Below are 19,033 nucleotides of genomic sequence, written 5' to 3'. Positions count from 1 at the left end.
GTGGACACTGCACAGATTATTCCTAGCACCATGCCTTGTGTATATGACACAGCTGAGGGGTGGTCTGACCACAAAGCTTTCTTTTGGAAGTTGTAGACAAGAAGATGAACATGAAGTGTATTCACAGCCAGGTGAGGGAGGGGGGCTATTTGCCATTGCCCCCTTTAAGCCTTTTTCCCTACCGCTCTCTCCCTTTACCTGGATTTTAATTCTTGGGAAACCTTTGGAGTTCTCAATGTGCTCTATTGTCCCAGAGTGTATTTAGGAAATTTCAGAATCAGACCAAGGCAGAAAAGGAAGCAAAGGAGTGGGAGGGCTGATGTAAGAACAAAAAGAGGGCTGTTCTGTCGTCCCCACTGCCCCCTCCATTCACTATCCCACTCCCTTCTCTTCTTATCAGTTTTTCCTATCTCCTGGCTTAAGCCTTGTTATACTATTCATAATCACTTCTCATGTACAGCCAATCCACTGCTTCCCACTGCCTCCCCCCTCCCCATTTGCCACTGTTTATAAATGAGTCAGTTGAGATCAGAGAGGAGTGCGTTTGCATTTACTTTCTCCCTCTACTTCAGGTACTTCAGTAGCCTCTAGCACACCTTGAAACCTATTGGTGAGATCACACTCTGGATACCAGGCTGCCAGGTAAGGGTCAGATGCACATTTCTGCAATACTAGCCAAATATATAGATAGACATTTCTAATAGATTAAAACCATTTGTTAAAATAGTGTTATTAAGAAATTCTATACTGAGTTAAATTATGTTTCCAACATTTGTATTTATTTGCTGAGTTATTTTAGCATATGCATTGTTGCATAATCCTATGATAGATATATTTCAAACATTAAATATATTGTGTTTGCCATTATATACATAAATAAATACATAGAGTTAAATATATGGTCATGAATATGCAAATAAATCCTTAGCTAATGAAGGAAAAAAATGTTTTATTATATTGGCTCTTGAGAGTAAAGTGTAGGCTTTTTCAAAATTGATCATTTATGCCATTTATCTTGGCATATTCTGAAAGGTCGGGCACATCTGTTATGTGCCACATATAATTATGCAGATTAAATGACTTAATACGGAATAAAGGAACATGTATCCTGCATAAAGAAATTATTTTGCACTAATAATTCAGAATTATCTGGAACACCTATGTACTTGCTTCTTTTCCAGTACACAGGCTTGTGTATTTTGGTTGTAGATTAACACATATATATTTCCCTTTATATTAAGGAGTAGGACCTTCCTAATCTACACATCTTATTTCTTTGTTTAGAAAAGATACAGGGCATCATTCTCTTATTTTCACTTCTTCCAATGCATAGACTTAAAGTCATCTTTATACTGTATCACCTTATAGACAGAGTTCAGAAGACAGGTGACTTCATCTCCTAATACTAGTTTACAAGGCTCCGTTTCCCATCACACAGAAGAAATAAGAATGTTCCTTTCACCTTTTCTATCAAGTTTCATTAGACCATATACATTCTGCTTCAACATAAAGGTTGCATATTCATATACATTCTATTGCTTAAATCACTTTTAGTCACTCCTTCCAAGTTCATTCATGGTGAAGGCTTACAAGGGACATAAATATGGTATAAGTGATAACAGTTAGATCAATTCAATGCAATTCCACTTAAAAGTAACAAAATATAAGGGCTAGGAAAGTCACTGCTAAATGCGTACATGGCCTTACATTTACCTCTTATCTTGTCCTAATACATAGGTGTCAGGACATCATGTTCTCTCCATCTCACATTCTTCACTCACATGTCCTAGAATTTGAGGGCACATTCCTATAACTCTAATCTTTCTCTTAGCTCATTTTAGCAAAGATTCTTGGGGTTTGAGGGCACCTTCCACCACCAACCTTTATTGTACATATTAGATTCGCTCTGCTACCATACCTTTCTGGGACAACTACTTATCTGCAAGAATCCCAACAATAGCAAATGTATGACATGTTTCTAGTATAGGAACTTGTAATGAAACTTGATTTTAAAATACTGATAATGGAGAAGTGAAGGTGGGTGCACCAGAGCAGGATGTTGGTGCTTGTTTTATATGATGGCTTCCATCTGTGTTTGGAGGATGAATTCATCTTCTTAGAAACACAGCTCAGAAAGACATTGTTGGTTGAAACATTGCAGTGATTGTATACAAATCTGGGATTAAGAAGACTAATAACGCATTCACTCATCTATGGTGTCCTGGATTCTCTTGAAAGTTGGACTTTGAAGTACGTATCAGACCTTTTGGGGATTTTATTGATTTTTAGCTGTTTTGAATGCAAATGTCAACCGAGAAAACAAGAGATATTATGTCAAAGTAATAGAAGTTTATTTTTTACTCTTTTCCTTCTCCAATTGCCAGTGTGTGTTGTTGTGAAACCCCCCGTAGTATATCAAAGACCTACAAGGCAGTCGATGGAACCACAATAATTTCCAAGATTGTATATTGATGGTTTATCTCTTGAAGGGGACCCAAGCGGCAATATATTGTACAAATCCAGCAGCCATGGCAGCTGATTGTTGGGGTTCCAGATGTTGGACCCCTATTGAATTGCTATTGCTAATCTATCCTAAAGACAACCCCTTTAACATTATGTTACTGTTGCCTCTGTAATTTTAGAATAATGTCAGGTAAAAGGTGATAGGAAATGACCCAGTGCTGGAAAGAGTTAACTGAGACTGACCATAATACCGCTCATAATGCTTGTGTATACGTATTAAAGCTTACATCAATTACAATAAGGAGGACAAGCAAGATATCTCACCTTTTAATATATAGATTAGCGTAGAGACCTTTTTTCTTCTTTCATCATACCCTTTACAGCAGTTAATGGGTTAGAAAAACTATTTTCTAGGAAGGACTCTCTCAAAGTGACTTCTAAACATGACTCAATCTTATCAAGGAGAAAACACTCGTATATAACTCTGGAAAGAGTGATATGGGACTGATATGATATGAAAAGGAAATATTAACCCTTCAGCCTTCAGCATTACTATTCTGAGGTCATTTGGCTTTACCAGTGGAAGGAGAAATCATTTTAATGCTGTTTATAATAAGAAGCAAAGTTGTTGGATATAACCAAGGATAAAACCAAGATCATATGCAGATAACATTACAGACATAGGTATAGATCAATATATCATAATGATGACATTTGTCTCTGACATATGCATGCATTGTCCATAGGCTCAGATACTAAAAAGACTTATACCATGTATACCATTGCATACTTTTTTTTACTGGATGTCCTGTATACAATAGCATAAGTGACTACACTATACAACATACAAAGGTATACTGAGCTTCGCCAGGGCTGAAGGAGTCCTATAGAATACTCATTTAGCCACCATCAGGTAAAACGGCAGCTATGGATAAGCTCAACATATAAGCTTATACTACAAACAAAGTCTAAATTAACTCCAAGAAAGGTTTTACATTTTTTGCTAACCTAAGCATAAATTGCAACAGGCCTTCTTTTGTGCAAAGGAAATGGAAGCCGTTAATAAGATTAGTTTCCTTTGACAAATAGTTTGCCCAAGAAATATTACAAATTGAAAGAACTATCAATGCTCTGTTTAATAGTGTATATATTACAGAGACAGCCCACGAGGTTCCTACGAGGTCTCCTATGGTGAGAAGCTATGGAAAAATACCACTTCCTCGGGCTCTATAATGATAGTAAAGAGAATTAAGTCAACAGCACCAAGTCCTCCTGCCATTTTAATCTGTGCTATGGGGTAATTGCACCTCTATGTATTCCCTAGCAGTGTTAAAGGGGCTCTATCACTGGATTTTCACTATTTTAGATAAACATATGCCTGAACAGCCTTTTAAATATGTAAATGAGCCCTTCCGTGCACTGTGGGCGTTCCCGTACACCACTCATGTACTCTGTTCATGCCCTCCTCTGTGGTTCTTCTCTGTAAGTCCTTCCTCCTGCTTTTGATTCACTGCCTCACAACTGTCTCTTCCCTGCTTCTGGAAAAGGACCTGTGATGACATCACTACTGCTCTGTGATTAGCTTGTCCCTGTGATGACGTCACTACAAGGTCCTTCATCGTCTTCTAAGTAGTGATCTATGCAGAGTAGGGTCTTTGGAGGATTGGAGGTTACGTGTGGGCAGGTAACAGGAGATTAGGTCAGAGATATATGGAGGGGACAGGTTGTGGATGGCTTTGTAGGTCAGCGTTAGTATTTTGAACTCTATTCGCTGGGTAACAGGTAACCAGTGAAGGGATTGGCAGAGGGGAGCAGCTAATGAAGAAGAGGGGAGAGGTGGAATGATCGAGCTGCACAGTTTAAGGTGGACTAGAGAGGGGCAAGAGTATTTGCAGGGAGGCCATAGAGAAGGGTGTTACAGTAATCTAAGCGGGAGATTATGAGGGCATGGACTAAGCATCTTTGAAGTTTCAGGGGTGAGGAAGGAGCAAATTCGGTGGATGTTCTTGAGTTGGAGGCAGCAGGAGGTTTTGAGGGTTAATAGAAAGTGTCAGAAAGAAAAGAAAAGACATATCTTGTTGCATGTAGCTCACTCCATTGAAGTCTACAGGAGTAGCGTATGTAAAGAGTATAATAGCTAAATGTATGTTGTTCTGCTCTTTCAATCTTTCTCATAACCTTTATTTGAGAGGGTTGCACAAAAGCATGGCCACTTCTCAACTGAACTTTAGGGAGAATACAGCAGTCATGAACTGGCAACATTTACAGAACCCAACTGTCCCAGAAGATGAAGATCCTAGAAATGGAACCTGCATCTATCAAGTGAATGCCATAGAAGTTTGAATAAGGCTATTAGGCTTGAATGGCACAGTAGTTCACATTCTTGATCACTGCTCTATTCAGACTACTTACCATGATCAGCACAGTTGGCTCGGAATGAGCCGAGTGAGCCGTACACGCGCTCGTAGAGAAAAAAAGCAGCCCATTCATTTCAATGGGGAGCTCTCATATGTCGGCTCCCATTGAAATGAATGGGATCTGCTTTATACGCCGCTGATTCTGAACATGTTTTAACGTTCAGAATCAGTCAGCGTATCTGTAGTGTGAATGGGCCCTTAATAGTCATACACACATTTACAAAATAATATTTTGATGGAACTTATTACCTATCCCATTGAGGTCCGCACGATCATGAGAATCGTGTCTTTTGTTACCATTTTTGAATGGAACAGAAGTTGTACAGGGAAAAGCTGTATCGATGGGCATATCACTTAAAAAAACTGATACTTTTCTAAAAAAGAATGTTTTTGATGATGAATTCTTCATTCTACATTATAAGTAGTATAGTGCAGTGTGAATAGGTTCTGTATATGTAGGGAGTCCCTGTTGAAAACACTATTCAGGATCCTAGGGAGTAACTGACCGTGGCTGAAGTCCAATAATGACATAATAGTATGAGGAATTTTCTTTCTGGTGTTATTTAATAAGTAAATATCTTTAAGGTGCACTGGTGTTTCCTACAAGTGTTGCATCAATCCTTATGTGTATAGGCTTCCCTTAACATATTTCTTCAACTGTGCAGAACTTTTGACACCACTCAAAGCTCTATTTTCCTGTGACAAACGTACATTTTCTTGTGGCTCCTGATCTCTAACCTCATGCCAAATATGGCAAGGAATGAATGAGACAGTCCTGGATTCCTGATACTGTTCTAGAATGGAACGTATCTATGATTCTTTTAACCCAACTGGTCTTTGCATGATGATTTATTATTGTAGATACCTGCAGCCCCTGTCAGAAGAATATAAGATAGGGTGACCCTTGAATAGCCTAAGTGTGTTTCTTTATGGGGAACTTTGGAGAGGATATTTGTTTTCCCTAAAGTATGAGAATTGTGACTAAAATATGAATTTGCACATTCAGACCTGGAGGCTGAGCCCTTGAAGGTTTTGACACCACTCCTTTCTAAAAATAGTTTTATCAAGGAAATGGCTCATCTGTTGCATTGTCTAAAGCTATGACAGTGCTAAATGTAATGACCTACATTTTATAAGGCAGTTTTTCCTAGAAAGTGGTCAAAAATACATAGAAAGTCTGCAGAGGAAACCTTTGTGAACTTTCTGTGGGATACCACATGGGGCTTTAGCCTAAGACAATATTTCAACCCAGTACATGGGATTTTGTGAAAGGGGCCCAGTCCATTACTATCCGTTATCCATAGACTTTAATGTCTTGAAATTGTTTTTTTTGTTTTTTTTTTCACAAACTTAAAAGTCCTGCATATCGGAATTTTTTGTTGACAAAAAAAGCATGACAAGACATGTGATGGATTTGGTGTAAAACAGACACTATTGGCCACTAATGAACACAAGATAGAATCCCATTGAAATCAATGGAAATATTAACGGATTTGTGATAGTTTCTACTGCAAAAATCTTGTAACAGACAATAGTAACAGACACCAATGATGGTCACCAGAGCTAGTGTGAAAGACCCCTTAGTGAACATTTGAGATTTTTTCCAAATTATGCTTGGTAAACAAAAGCCCCTGCAAACCTGCAATAAAACAAAATCCTATTATTGCCACCATTGTTGTATGCTCTAAGCCACCAGAACACAGTGACAATTTCTGCAAATTAATTTGATGGCAGCTGTAATGAGATATTACATCCCTATAGTGAAAACATCACTATCACTCGTCCTGGGAATTTTATCACTTTGTTTTATTCCAAAATATCAGCAGGTCTGACTTGCTAAGTGAATGGGGGACTATTCACATGACCTTTATTTTGACGGTCCATTTTAATGGACCTTTAAAATATAGGTCACATTGTGGGTTGTTTTTCCTATCCAGAATGTCTTAGATGTCCCTCACACTCATACAGATTCCTGGCATATGGTGAGGGATTGCCCTAATATACAATCCTTTTTGAAAGGGATCATAGATCTCCTATCAGCACTTTTGGACATGCCTGTTCCATTGTCCTTTGAAATTTGCCAATGTGGTAAGAAACCTGAATCTTTCTACATGAACCCTTGTTTCTAGCCAGAAAAACCATATCATTACAACGGATGGCTTCACACCCTTGCTCTGGGTCTATGTGTAGGAAATTGGTATGCTCCCCTATAACTGTATGGTATACAGAGAGGCTGCCCTCAAAAATTTCTGAAAGATTTGGGTCTCTGGTGTAATTTGTCAATGACTGTATATACTACCCCATTGTTTCAGGCAGCCCTGAATTTTCAAAGTCTAAATAAACAGGCCGGAGACTCCACAACATCTATTAGTATCGGCTGTATATTTGTATAATATCTGTATATATTGATGTTCACAATGTGCTTTAGTTGTGGATAACTTGTGGAATATCTTCTATCATATTGTTATCAACACGCTGAAACTTTAATACCCAACCTGAACACTGGTCTATACCTGGATTTTGATGGTGGAGATGGATTTGCAGTGTTAATGTTACTTGTTTGCTTTATTTTTGTTTAGTTTTCTTTGATGAGGATGCTATGATCATATTCATGTTCATTCATATCATATTCACTACCTAATGTAACTCTTGTTGTACACGCTTCAATAAAACAAGTCCCTCCATACATTCAAATGTATTGGGGAATCTGTAAAGACGGATGCCCATCAGGTACACAATGACCATGAAAAATGGACGTTTTTCACAGCTGTTTTGCACCTCAGTCATGTGAATATAACCTTGTGGTAAGTTCAAATTTGTGACAGACTCCCTGCAGAAACTACAGAAAATTGATGGAGAGGGGGCAACACGGTGGCTCAGTGGTTAGCACTGAAGCCTTGCAGCGCTGGAGTGCTGGGTTCAAATACTGCCAGGAACAACATATGCAAGGAGTTTGTATGTTCTCCCCGTGTTTGCATGGATTACCTCCCATTCTACAAAGACATACAGATAGGAAAAAAAGTACATTGTAATCCCTATATGGGGCTCACAATCTACATTAAAAAAAAAAAAAATTGGTGGAGAGAAAATTCCTTCCAGCCAGTTTCACTATAATAAAGATGGACACCTAGCAGACCCTGGCATCATCTGCCAAACTCCATGGGTAACTGCTGTTTTGGCCGTCAGGCTCTCTATCATTCGGGTCCCCGACAGACCTGAATAACAGATATCCCAACACAGATGTGAACTTAGCCTTAGACTGCCTAAATGGTAGGTCTGCCATTCGTTAACTTTGAATGAGCTCACACTTCATAACATATGTACATACACTGTCTACCAATAAGTATTTGGATACCCATGCAAAAAGATATATTTGGTCTAGATGTACGTCATGCCTTCTGCTGTTACATAGGAAACAGCATTGGCATTAGTGCATTGGTATTAGTCACATGTAAGATGCCATGAAGTGCAGAGTTGTCCGATTTCGAGAAAGGGTAATTATGGGGTACCACAGAAATGGTCGATCCTTAAGGGATATAGCAAGCAAATAGAATTACCCAAAATAGATATATGCAAAGAAGAAAAAATTGTCTCAGCCCGTATTACAAAAATGATAAATGTCTCTTACTGTTAATGCAGGAGTAGTAGGTGCTTGTAGTCATCCGGATGCCCGGGACGTCATGTCCGGCACAGACACAATAGAAGGGGTGACTAAGGGGTCATATCCCCGAAACGCGTAGGCTTACTCATCCTTCTCTCCCGTCTGCACAAGGACATATCCACCTGTTGCTTTTCCAAGAACAATATATTTTTTTTTTTTTTTAACTTGGAGCATGTCACCACAATAAAATTTGGGAATGTTTTTAAAAAACGAATCATCCGACGTGCTGAGACTACTTCAATTTGCTGCTACCCAAAATAGATAGTGGCCTATGTGATTATGAAGTGGAAGGTGAACGGTGATTGTTGGAATGTGCCCTGAGTTGGCAGACCCCCGAAACTGGGAAATAGAGACCGACGAGTACTGGCCAGAGAAACCGCATTCAACCGATGGCTCACACACACCAGGAGTTTCTAGAAGCATCCGGGAGTATTGTGTCGATCAATACCATCCGTAAGGAAGCATCTGCTGGGTTCTACCAACTATTCAATATGAAGAAATGTTATTTTTCTATTCTACCGCAGGTGTCCAAATACTTATTGGTAGACAGTGTAGACAGTAATGCTAAACCACTTTTGATATGTGTTTTCTCAAAAATAACTTTTGCATGAGAACACACTGAGTCTAGGGCAACACAATATCACAGCGATTTTGTTGCAGTTTGATATGGGCAGTAGATAAAATTAAGGCAAAGATTAGAAAGGATAGCCAATGAACATAGAATAAGAACTTGAAAAGGTATAGAGATCTTACTTTCATGTTGAAGGTCTTGCTCAGTGGATGTGCAGTAGGGTTGAGCCGATCTTGACTTTTCAGGATCGATTTTAAAACCCAATTTCCGATCATTTTTCATTCGAACCCGATCTCGATCCCAATTCCAATCCCAATGCAAGTCAATGGGATATTTTTTATTACTCGGAGATCGGATTTTAAAAGCAATCCTACCCCCTGGTGTCCACTTACCTCCAGAGATGGCTGGTCCTGTGCCCCATGCCTTCATTCTTCGCCTCGCTGCTGCTCCACGCTGCTTTTCTTCCTTTGCTGCCAGCTCCCTGCCAGGTTAGGAGAGTGTGGGCGGGTTAGGAGAGTGTGGTGGGGTACTAGGAGCCCTGTACCCGCCCACACTCTAAGCCACAAGCCCCGCCTACCTAGCACTTTAAACACTAACCTGGGAGGTGGGGCAGCGAGGCAAGAAGAAGGAGGGCACTGGAGCAGCCATCTCTAGAGGTAAGTAGCTGCTAGAGAGTTAGTTTAGCCTTCCTTTCGAATGAATGGAGGCAGCCGATGCGCAGGGGGTTAAGGCTGTGTGTCGGCTGCTTCCATTCATTCCTATGGAACTGCAGCGGAGCCTTCACACTGAATATACATCGTATGCTCAGTGTGAAGGCTAAGCAATGCATTGTGGGAAATCACCGATGTCGATCCCACATAAAAAGATCGTGTTCGGAATTCCGATGGCGATCGTGAAATTTTCTCGATCGCCGATCGGAATCTGATCTTTTCCGAACACGATCGCTCAACTCTAATGTGCAGTTCCAGGTCAAATTTATAAAACCCACAAAAGCAATACAAAGAGTAACAGTTTAAGTTGAGCATGAGTTGCTGTTGTATGTGACACGCTTGATGTCTAAAAGAACAATGCTGCATGCAACATACAATCAAACATGTTTGAATTTTGTCACATTGCACTCATAGCATGTTGCTTTTCACATGTGACACCATCGAAACACATTACATTTTTTGACACACAACTTTAGTGCAATTTGTGGACATGATAAAAATTGCAGTCTAGCCCTAGCCTTATGCTGTATTGTATAAGCAACAAAAATGATGTATGAACCGCGGCATTATAGAAAACGGAAATACCCTAAGGCATTTTAAATCTCTGAACAGTATTTTTCTTGGACAACTAAACATGAAATACCTAAAGTAATCTTGCTGTATGTGTAAATGAAGGGGTACGTCATAGAACTAAGAGAGCTGGTTACAAGAGGACACTTGTGTTATATTGGGAAACATTTCATTAATCCAGAAATAGGAGCCGCTCCCAGGAGAACATAAGGTAGAGGTGTACTTAAAAACAAAAAGACAAGCAAAAGTCTTGTTATGCACCAAGGAAACTTAATCTTTGTTGTGCAAAATAGAGTACCAACAGATGTTTAATAACCTGTCCGGTAGACAGAGCAATAATGTATTTCACTTAACAAGGGATCCAAGTGACAAAGGAACGCACTAAGTATGGTAGACAGCCAAGGAAAATGAACAATAATACAAATAAAAAAAAACAAAACTTCAATACTTATATTATTCTTAGTTTCCAACTGACAATGTGCACATATTTTATAAGGTATTGTCTGGTTAAGAAAAATATCCTGTAATAAAATTCTGAATTAAGATGGAGAGTTCCTTGTTCAGGAAGCTGATTTATCAGCCAGAGGAAAGACCTAAAGGACCTAACATACCGAAGCATCACATGGACAGCCCATTGGTTCCAATATTTTATATCACCTGAGGTGGCAAATAGACTGAACACATCCGATTTCTCCACAGATTATAGCAGATTATTAGGAACCCTATATGTCAGGGGTGTAAATAAAGCTCAGCTTGGGCCCCCTGCATAACTTCTTCTCACAACCATCGCCTGTGTAACATCCATATAGTTTTGCAGCTTTTACAATTCACTTTCCTTCTCAATCTGGGTTCATGAATACTTCTCCACAGCATGTATATGCACACAGCCTTCCCATCAATCCCATCTACTGTTGATGCCCCCTTTTGAGCCACAGCCTCCCCACAGAATCCTCCTGTACTATATGCTGCTGAACAACATTTAAGTTTTGCCACAAAAGAGACCATTTGCTACTTTCTGACAGAGGATGACTATATATCATAAATCTTCTCACTCCAGGCCAGCAGATGGTGGACGTATAAAATCTTTGATGCACATTCTGGACAGGAAATCAGAAAATGGATCAAAGAAATTTATGTGTTTGGAGAATTATTTCTGGTTCCCATTAGCTTCTGGGACCAGTCGCATCTGGTGACCCAAAGTGACCCATATGTTTATGCCAGTTCTATCTGTCCAAAATTAATATCCTGTTAAAACTCTTAAGAACACTGCTATTATGTAAAGATGCACTAATCGTTTATTCATTACCGCTTTCTACTGACTTTTTGAAGAGTTATTTTTTGTGGGATGTTGTACTTTTAATGGCATCATTTTGCTATGTATATAATGTATTGAAAGACTTTTACTCTTTAGTAATAATTCTACTATTAATTTTTGGATTTCCTTATTACTGTATTCACTAAGTAATCAATATGGCATGTTACTTTTATTGTAAGTTAGGGTTCATAAAGTTTATAGTATGGTTAGGGTTCATAAAATGTTCTATATTTTAGTGACCTCGAGTGCTTGTTTCTCCCATATAATAGTAATAATTGGTTTTATTCGGTGCCAAAAAAAAAACATATGGCTAAAGAATGTAAGAAATAATTCAAGACATTCTGTTGCTAGGTCCTTGATGACATCTGAAGATGACTTTCAATTTGTACTTAGACAAGAGCTGAAGCCAATCAGTCACATGTCATTGGTGTACAGGTCACCAGTGAGGCCAGTGACTGACAACAACATTGACCTGAGCACAGAACATCATTAGAAGACATAATCAAAGACTAGTAATAGATCAGGCTACTGTTATTGGAGAAAGGAATCTTGAAAAGATGAGTTAATTTTTTTTCCTTTAAGCTATATTCATCCTAGCCGGAGATGGACAATGCCAAAATAGTCCAACAAATCCACCACCAGCTGACTAACAGTAGTATTTATCAGTATCCAAATGAGATTTAATAAACTTACGTACAGTAGTTTTTGGGAGCAAGCTCCTATGAAGAGAATAGGCATTTTAAAATATTTCCAGGGACAATTAAATATTGCATTTATCTTCAAAATATATTTATCTCTAGAAATTCCTATACGTTTCCCTTCCTGTTACTGGTTAGATACTCATGCCATATCTCTTTTCATGTGTCTGCATGAGGCTAAAGTCTCACATATGTGTAGATTTTGATGCTTTACTATCCAAAGCCAGAAGTGGATTGAGCAGAGGGGAGAAGTACAAGAACTTCCTTTATATTTTCTATTTCTTTTGTAGCCATTCTTGGATTTGGCTAAAAAATCTGCAACCAAAAAGCTGCATTTCCAGATCATGGGGCCTTCACCTATATAACTTTTCATCCAAAAGTACAACCATGACCTGCTGATGTCACTATGGTTGAAATATCACTTCAATATCCAATGACTGACTAGCCTGTTAGACATGCAAATAGATGCAACATGGTGACCTGAACAGCAGCAGCAAGGGAACAGTAACCATATAGTATACTGAAAAGTTCATTTAAGAGACTTATACAACAAATAAATCCCTGAAATATTTTTTTTATTTGGAAAGTCAATCTACTGTGATATCTAAACATTACACAATGCCAGAATAGGAATGTTTGAGCTGCTTTTCCTTTATTTACTTTCTTCTCTAACTCATATCCCAATGTAACAACTTCTGGACATCACAAGACCAAAGACACAGCCTTTAACAGCAAATACTTGGGGCTGGGGATGTGGATACAAGTCAACTAGTTTTACGTTACAATGCTTCTCGCCTAGTCACAGTATTGAGGTATTCATATTGAGAATAATAATGGCTGCTTATTGTACAAAAGTTTTAAGCAATGGGTTTGGTTAGTTTTAAATTTTTGTCTATTATTAGTGCCATATGTCAGTTATATGATACATAATAATACCTTTCTTGCTGATCCATTTTTCACAGTTATGATGCGGCTGGTGATGGTACTGATATAATTATCCACAAAAAATGACGATCCTGTTGTGTTGCCCACTGGCAACAACATTTGCTGCTTAGCCTGAACTTATTGAAAAGCTGCCTAATGAGAATAGCACTTGCAAGAATAAGATTGAAAGACACCTCAACACAAAACTCATATTTATATTTATTTAATTTAATTAAAAGCTAATTTTTGACAGGCAGAATAGCGCAATCTCAGCCATCATCTGTTCTTGAATGAATTATAGACTGTCAATTTTTTTATTAAAAAAATACAGTACATTTATCCTTAAGAACTTTATACTATGTTCACATCTCTATTGGAGGTTCTGTTGGGAGCCCATGTTGCAGATTCTATCGTATATAACACATGATGGTGCATGACACATAACGTCTCAGTTGGTTGTCTTTGATTCCATATGTCATGTACAGCCTGTCAGGTACCACACTATGTATTCAGGGCTTTCTTCTCAAAGAAAATAATAAAAATCAGTGGTTTTATAGAGTTTCTGAATATCAGAAATTGCAACGACTGAATGACATCAGTAGAACTAACTAATTAAATCTTATACAGCGATAGAGATAAATCCCAGACATTCAAACACATTCACCAGAGCCAGCCGCAAAGCCAGATTGACTTGTGCTGCATTTGGGGCCCAACTTATCACCACAGAAACTGGAATAAGGAATAAATGCTCCACAAACTAAAGTCAAATGAGAACCCACAATACCTTACAAGACAGATCAGAACTAGGAGGATAAATCAGGGAAGAGAACGTTTAAGCCAAGAGTCTGCCTGAGAGGTAACATCAGAGCCAAAATCAGACGGCAAAGGATTTCCAGTAACAAGCCTAAGGTCAATTTAGAGCAGTCCAGTAAACACAAGCAGGATATGAAAGACATATTTGTTTTCAGACCTTTATTCTTAAAGCAGCAGTAGCAAAACTGAAATTCATGACAATCATAATGGAACCCCAACAGATCCCATTAGAGTCAATAGGGTCTATCAGGGTGTATTTTCACTGTGTGGGATGTAGGGGGATGTAGTGTGTTCACATCAAAGTCAGGATGTCCATTTTTCTGTTTCTTTAAATGAACAGAAAACAGAAATCCTGATTGATGTAAACACTGCCTTTTAAAGAATTTCATTATATCAACACCCAATAGTCTTGTTTCTCCTCTAGATCATAAGTTCTATCTATGTATTGGTTTCTTTGCTAGGCAAATGATCTAAATGATTTATTTATTTTTTTTAAACTGATGACAAATTAATATCAAATACCTTATTTGGACCCCAGTGTATCAAAGCATGCTGCAATAAAAAGTTCTCAGCTGAAGATTTTGATACCATATGGACATTTACTAAACTAAAAGTGGCAAAGGGAAAGATTCAAATTATTATGTGTCATCATTTGTGATGTGAGCAAATGTCTTAATAACATTGTTTCTGTTGTATCTATAACAAATTCCCTGTAATCCAATGACTGAATTGAAAGCTCTCCAGCAGTGATGGAGTTAAGAAATGCTGTTTGCACCAGGTTAGGTACTGTTCAGAAGATTAGGAATTCAACATTAGATTAATGCATGCATGGAGATATGACGTGACTCAAGAGATAATCCTCAGCAGGACAGGACTTGGACAACTTGTTAGAACAAGTGTAAACCTGCAATTTGAGGGTCAGACATGGAAATTCCTTGTAACCAGAATCTTGGGGCGAATTTGGGAAGTTTAACTATTTAGTTAGAAGTAATTTTTGCAGCCACATTCTAAAGCCATGTTGCGTCTCACAAAAAAACACAGCCAACCAGCCACTTTATGGCTACTTTTCCAAGCATGCCATCTTGTTTCCAAGTCTACAGAATTGTATGATGAGAACAGTGAAGTAAGTAAACTTTAGTAGTGGCTTAAGGACATCTAGTATTATAATGTTACAGGGTCTTCTATGTTCAAGTGGTGAAAGGTGCAAAGAAGACATAACGTACAATGTGCAAATCACTATGACTTACTGGCTATTAAGATGATTGCCATGTGCTAATCGGCTGCTGTTAATGATGTTACCCATGTACCGTCCATGCACCAGCCATGGTTCCACGGCCCCTTTCAATCAATGAATAGGAGCAACGCAAAGCGCAGCCACAAAACTGGGCAGGAATAGCAATCTGTGCCATATTTTGTGGCCCAGACTTTTGGCCCGCACATGTGACTGTATAATTTCCAGTCATGTGTATGGGTCCATAGAAATGAATGGGTCGGTGTGCTATACGGAAAAAACCCGGATAGCACACTGACCTAGCCCACGGTTGTGTGCAAGGGGGCTTAGACTTCTGTGTTCTGTAAATAAGGGTGTTATGTTCTGTAAACAGACTACAAAAAAGGCATCTACTCTCTGCTGCCCCCATAAATATAAAAGTAAAACAATAATTAAATAAAATGAGCATTAAAAAGGAATTACAAATAGTGTAACCTCCCACTGCTTCTTATCCACGAGGAACAATCTAGTTTCTGTATTTACGCATGTGCTTCTGCTTTGATCAGCACCCATGATCTTTCGTCACATCTATTATTTATGATGAAAACACTTTGAGGAGACAGGAGTCCTGAAGTTTACAAAAGGACCGCTAAGATATCCTTAACCATTTTCTATCAAATAAAATTATGTCGGCTTACATAAATTTGCCTATTCTGAATAGCAAGAGTGGTAAAGAAAACACAGCAGATAAGAGCCAGCCAAAATCCTTGTATTGTAACTTCTTTTTTGATGTGTTTCTCATTTTCACCTCCTCTCATATAAATCTACTGGAAAAACAGAGCTTTTCCGCAAATAAAATTAACAAGATGTTTTTTTTTTTTAAATGCTGCACTTTCTACGGTGCAATGTCTTTTTTTCACAACGTGTGAATGACTGATTCAGTGTCAAAATCAGCGCCAAAAATCTCTGTATGAATGGACCATTTTAATAAAATCTCATTGACATTGCTGAGACTGTGAAATGCTGCATTTTTTTTTCAACAAAAACTCAGCATTTTCTCTAGTGCTATGTTCTTATTCACTTTACTGAGTCTATAAAATGTTGTTTTTTCCACAAGGTGTGGCCTCAACTTAGATACCCTCTGTAAGGTTAAGTTCACACGATGTAACATGCAGCGTGATCTGGCACGTATACGGCGTGTGAGAGTTTGCGCGCTGTAAAAGCTCCCATTGATATCAATGGGAGTTAGGATCGTATACGACGCGTTATTTTGCGACCGTGATTTTGCGGCCGCAAAATAATACGGTGTATACGATCCTAACTCCCATTGAAATCAATGGGAGCTTTTACGGCGGGCAAACTCTCACACGTCGTATACATGCCAGATCACTCTGCACGTTACATCTTGTGAAGGCACCCTAAGGCAGAACTGTCCAGAACTGTCCAGATCATTTACTGCTGACCCAATGAGACTAAAAATTCCCACCGCAGAACAGTCAAAACTGTCAAAAGCATCTTTGGCCAAAATGTTTTAATGCAGCCATACTTTTTTTTTACTTTGGATTAATGTATTTAGTTATTTTAAGTAATTTTTAGGGTTGGAGATGTAGAAAAAGCAGCATTACCAGATATAGAATTGAAAAGTTAGCTTTCATTTTCAAGTGAGTATGAAAATGGAAATATCAAACGTATAAAAGTAGGGATTTTTTTATTTTTACATTTATTAATTTTGCACAATAAAAACATGTTTTATGGAAACGTAATTTTTGTTTCTCTAAATTTCAAAAGCAAAACTATCCATTTCTTAATATCAGAGCTTGTTTTTTGCAGGGAGGGTTAAACATTTTGTATGAAACTGACCTAAAGGGCAGAAAAGTTTATAATGGATACACATCCAATACAATGGGGTGAATTCATAAATTCTTCTGCGCCAGTTTTCTGGAATGATATTGTGGTGGCACAATGATACAATCATTTGGCACAATATTGTGTCGGGATCAGGACGGGCCAGGGCAAAGACACTTTGCCCAACAAAATATTATAAATCAAGCCAGTTTTCTGGCGTAAGTTTTAATGAAAATCTACACCAGTTCCTAACTTGCTTAGACTTCCATTCTAGCACAGGAACATCCGACTGATTTATAAAGAGGCCACAACCTCTTCATAAATCTCTTGGTCCCTGCACCAGTTGGGCCCTTTAATAAGACTGCTGTATTATATACCAGTCTCAATAAATTTACTGCATTTTCTACAGATTGCAAACATAACCATATATAAATCACAGAGTGGGCCCTGGTATAGAATTTGCACATAATGGAATTTCTGCAGGTGGAAATGCTAGAAATGGAAGTGGAAGGTAACTTGTAATTTCAATATATCATATATAGTTGTATTCAATCTCCCCTTAACTATAATTATTTGCTATTTCATTCACACATAAAAGAATTCCTACCCTTGGGCATTTCATATTGTAATATGTAGGGTTCATGCATATGATTTACAGCGAATGAGATCAGCCTGGGACACATCTCAGACAAATGTTTGGATGTCTTGTTTTCTCTTCCATTGTCCACATCTTATACTATATAATTACTTCATCTGTTTGCAGAAGTCAGAATTTAATTTGCTGCCTATTTTTTCCTTGTTTGCTCTCAGTGTTTATTTTTATCATTTTCCTTTCTGCCAATACTTTAAACGCAGATTTACACAGTGATCATATGGGCTAGAACATGTACAAAGTATTCCTGAAAAAAGGCTGTGCAAAGAATAAATGACAGGTGACAGTGACTGATGAATCAGACTGCTAGATTTATACCTAACAATTTTATGTTAGATGTCTATTAGATGAATATTATACTGTTTTATATATTGGTTGGGGGATGGGGATGATCAAATGCCATGTACTGTATATGATAAACTTCATTTTCATTATTCGATGTTTCATATTTATATTGTCATTTATAGATAAAATATTCTGCTTTTAGTAAAACTGAGACATAAGGGTGTCTAGCAACTTTTGACAGTAAAATTATCAATTAAATTAGCATTTAGTTATATTACTCTAAGAATTAAATTTTGACATTTAATGTTTCAGCATGACGTTAAGATTTTGTTCACTTACACTGCTGGTATAGTGACTTTTTATGACTTCTTAAAAACTTCTATTTCAATGGGCTAATATTCTTAAGACTTCAAAGTAATAGTAAGATTGCACAAGTTCTACCACCACAAGAGCCCCTATTAGATCAGGCACATAAAGGTCAAGCAGAAGACTACCCAATTAAAGCTGACTTTAGTCTCTGTGCATTTTCACAGAGGAATAAAAAATAACCAATTAAATTTGAGGGATATATCTTCTATGTTAAGATGCCTGTTAATGATAGCTATATGGTAGGTCTTCGGAAGGAGATTTTTTTCACTTTTTTTTTTTTTCCAAAAGGTTACCTTTGAATCCTAAGTCAAAGGATCTTCAAAGCATAGTAACAGAACTAGATGTTACAAGACATGGACACAAAAGCCATACACATTCTCAAATAATGGTTTTGAAGACATGAGTTTTTAGCCTTGTGTCTCTCTGTTGCCCCCCAATTAGATTGTAAGCTCATGTGCACAAAGGTTTTATTGTCTCGATGAGCACAGAAAGCGTGCCAGGAATTGATAAGGGTAAAGTACTGTTATTAT

At 38.0% G+C, this 19,033-nt stretch overlaps 1 protein-coding gene across 1 annotated transcript in view; it reads left to right on the top strand.

Annotated features, from left to right (window-relative positions):
• The first annotated feature begins 572 nt into the window (after positions 1-572).
• SLC26A9 (solute carrier family 26 member 9) overlaps positions 573-19,033 on the top strand; it is a 48,047-nt gene continuing 29,586 nt past the window's right edge. The window contains exon 1 of the mRNA XM_075264140.1: positions 573-642. The gene's annotated coding sequence lies outside the window, so the exon portion shown is untranslated. The remainder of the gene's footprint in view (positions 643-19,033) is intronic.

This window comes from Leptodactylus fuscus, chromosome 2 (assembly GCF_031893055.1).
Source record: "Leptodactylus fuscus isolate aLepFus1 chromosome 2, aLepFus1.hap2, whole genome shotgun sequence".
Taxonomy (NCBI): Eukaryota; Metazoa; Chordata; class Amphibia; order Anura; family Leptodactylidae; genus Leptodactylus; species Leptodactylus fuscus.
This window is presented reverse-complemented; position numbering and strand designations above follow the sequence as displayed.